We start from the raw sequence: 4,265 nt of genomic DNA on the forward strand, positions 1-4,265 counted from the left end.
TATATATATATATATATATATATATATAAGTGAGGTGCAAACCTCACCTTACAAGCCGATTTTGTAGGGTTGAGTTAGGCCTTAAACCCACTTCTAACATGGTATCAGAGCTATGGTTAAAACCTATCCTAGCGAATTCTAAGTGGGCATTTCTCTTTCTATTCCACCCGTTGTCGGGCCGCTATTGGACCACCCAATTTCTACTATCACGCACGAGATGTTTATACCTCGGCGTGAAGGGGGTGTGTTGGAAGTCCCACATCAACTAAAGGTAAGGCTAATTTATAATATATAAGTGAGGTGCAAACCTCACCTTACAAGCCGGTTTTGTAAGGTTGAGTTAGGCCTTAAACCCACTTCTAACAAATTGCCTTATTTAATTATATCAAAAGATAATATTTGTGAAATTTTTTTTAAGCTAGCAAATATCTTCTCGAATATTTTTAAATCTCCGCAATAATCAAATATATCTTGAAGTTATTTGATTATTAAGAAGATAATTAGAGAATACTATATTATCATAAAGAACATTAAAATAACAGAAAAACCTAAAACAAAGCTCAATCCAATTTTTATATAAAGAGACTTAGGAAAACACATTAGAGGAGCTCAGGAACCCTTTAGAGGTTCTAATTTCGTCCTCTCTCTCTTCTCTCATGTTCTTTACCTTCTCTTCTTTTATTTTCATGTTGTTTCTATATTTCATGGAGTGTTAAGCCTCTGAGGTTGATTCTGCTATAATTTTTAAACTTGATGTGAAGGTTAAATGAATAAATTTATTTGTTCTTTTGATTCTTGTTGTGATTTTTACATTATAGCAAATTAGTATGGTATTAAATCTACATAAGATATCAATCATATGAGTCCAAGGGTTTCTAATTTTAATTGATAATTTACTTTCATTAAAGTTAAAAACTTTCATGTGATTGAATGGAGTTTTGCCAATAATTGGGAATGTACTTTAATTAAAGGTGAAAACTTTAACAAGAATTAATCAAGAATTTGCTTTGGTTAATTATTTTTTCCTTGCTATAAAAGGTAAAAGGATAGACATGATTAGGCATAGTAATATTTAATTGAGAATGTACTTTAGTTAAATTTACTATGATTAATCTACAAAGCTTTTGCTTGTAATTAAGAATGTACTTTGGTTAATAGTTAGAACGCCAACAAATAAATTGAGAATTTACATCGATTAATTTGAAAATCTAAGACAATAATTAATTAAACAATATTTTTAGATAAACAATGATGAATCCTATTTTTAAAAAAATAGTAAAATCAAACTATTTTCTTTATCATTGTTTTTATCTTTTTAAATCTTTTTATAAACTTATTTATTTCTATTTTTTGTTATTTTGTTCTTTAATCTTTTATTTATCTTTATCTTTTTTATTATTTTTATTTTACTAACCTTTTGGTATGGTTTTTATAAGAACTAATTCGTTAAGAAACAATTCCGTGTTCGTTGGAAGACGACTTAGGGTTAACTTTACCCTTTCTTATTTGTTAGCTATTATCTTAACAATACTAAAATGCTATGGTTTAGTAGTATTAATTTGACCGCGTTGACAACAGTGTTATCAAATTTGGCATCGTTGTAGGGGAGCAGGGTTATAATTTTTATCATTTTGGTTCTTATTTTATTTTTGTTATTTTAATTTAGGCTTTTTTTTTTGTTATCATAATTTTTGTTTGAGAAATTTTGTTGGGAAATTTGTAAAACTAGTTGGGGAACACTTTGGTTAAGGAAAGACAAGATACTTAAGTTGTTCATTGAGACACACCTCTTTTTCCTAGAAGTCTTCTCAACAAGCTTTAAACTTATTTCTTTGAAAAATGCAAAATGATTTTTCATATGAAAATAATCAACAATGTGTTTTTCAAATGAATTATGATTAATACCCATAACAACCACATGATTCATATGGTTATCAACAACAAATTGTCACACCTATTACTACACCTGATATAAGTAAGTTGATTATATGAAATAAATTATCTATATCGTACACAATCTTTTTTTAAATATGAGCAACAACCATATGGACCATCCTATAGGGAAGTTGTGTTATTAATGGATGAAATGAGAAAGAAACTAGAAGTTATAGATGGAAAAATATTATGCAACATGATGGAGGATGCAAGTAACACCCACTTTTTACAATTACTTCTAAGTGTTAATTCCACTATCTAATTCCATCAGAGATTTCCTTAAACTATAGAATTTAGAACACTCCACCATGACATAAAAGATATGCTTTTAAAGTTGGCTATTAGAGTAGAACAAATGTATGATGATTTAAGTTAATTAATGAATAACAACGTTAGGGATGCCGAGTTAGAATTTTTTTTGAAGATATTGGTTGAGCAGAATATTGGATTGAAGAAAATGAGAGAATCATAGATCAAAGGTTGCAAAATCGGATACCTAATGTGAACAACATAAAGATTCAAATATTAAATCAGCAACCAACTATATAATCACATCACACTGATATGTCTACTGGTGGACATATAAATTTTACTAAAAGTGTTGTTGAACTTGTTAATGATGAATCAGCAGAGTCAACTACTTCTCATATTTGCCATGGTTGGTCTGGTGGGAGTAGGGCATGGATCCTTGATAGGTTTAACCAATTTTATCTTTAAGGGCTTTTTGTTTATCGTTGGTAATCAAGGTTCTATAATGTCGGTCACCACAAGTACCTTGTTGATTCTTTTAAAGGGAACTCTATTCTAATTTAGCAACATCAAGAACATCTGGTTGTAGAACTCTAGAGGCAGATCTAGATTTGGATGTTCCATTGGGTCAAGAGACACCTTGGACATAGGGCCATATAAGCCCACATCTTCGCACTCCTAAAGTCCAACAAAGGGCAAGATTTGGATGTCCTCTAAAAAGTGTTGAAGCGCAATTCGAGGCTCTTCTTCTTCATCCACGTTGAAGCTTAGGAGTAAAGATGATGTTCACACCACAAAAGAGAAACCTATAAGGCTTTACCTTGAGCACTAGGTAGACCTTAAAGATCTCAAGGCTTATGGCTACAATGTCCTCTCCAATGTTCACCGATGTGGCATCCAAAGCTTCTTCGAGTGGGATCACTAGTACAAAAACAACGTATAATGTCGAATATTTTTGGCCTTTCACGTCGAATTCGATAACGACGTTATATCAGGAGACGTTAAATTGACGTCGAGTTTAAAAAATTCGACGTTAATTTAACGTCCAATTTTGTCAATATACGACATTATTTAACGTCGAATTTTGTCAATATGCGACGTTAAATAATGCCGAATTTTGTCAACATACGACGTTAATCAATTCTTTTTTTTTTAAAATAATTATGATCCTTTTTTACAGCTCTACGAGACCTGAAAAGCAGAAAAAACAACAATTTTCAGTTTTTGGTATTTTATAAAGCATGAACTATGAACAATAATATAGAATCAATCAAAGAACAATAACAAACAATAAAGAAGTTCAACCAAACATCAAACAATGATAACAAACAAGTTGAACCAAACAACAACAACATCAAACAAGTTCAATAAAAAAATAACAAACAAGTTATCAACAAATAAGTTCTTCAAAATGAAAACGAAAACAAAAACTAACCTCGGTTCATCGGAATAAATTGTTGCCACCAGTGAGAGAGAAAGCAGAATGCGCCTATGAAGGACAAGAACACGAAAATAATCGGTGAAAACAAACGAAAATCATACCTAAAGTAGTTAATTAACATGCATTTGTATCAAATGAAATAAAGCTTACATGTGATGGTCATCAAACTTCGTTCCAAAAAAGTTTGAGCAAAGAAAAGGGTCATGCGCGCTAAGATAAAGTGAATGAATTTTCAATCTTCCGCTCAAAATTTTTTGAATTCACTAATCTTTTAACGTCTAACGCTAGGGCATTCGACATTTTTTATTATTTTACGTCAAATTACAATTCTAAAAGACGTTTAATAATTGCATTTATTTAAAAAAATGGCACCAGTCATTTTTAACGTTGGCTATTGAGTGGTTCGACGTTAAACACGTAACGTTATAAGCTGTTTTTGCACTAGTGGATACTCCTATACTATCAGACTTGGTGGGGGTATTTTGGACAAACGTGAAAATGCAATCCAATGGCCTTGTCTCAAAGGTAATTATACAGGAAGTGGTCGCCAACACTGTAACCATTGTTGCTACAACAAGATGCCCTAGATATAATAACTACTACTATGAGGGCTTAGATGAGTTGTATGCACTTAATGGAA

Source organism: Vigna radiata, chromosome 2 (assembly GCF_000741045.1).
Source record: "Vigna radiata var. radiata cultivar VC1973A chromosome 2, Vradiata_ver6, whole genome shotgun sequence".
In the NCBI taxonomy this organism is placed as follows: Eukaryota; Viridiplantae; Streptophyta; class Magnoliopsida; order Fabales; family Fabaceae; genus Vigna; species Vigna radiata.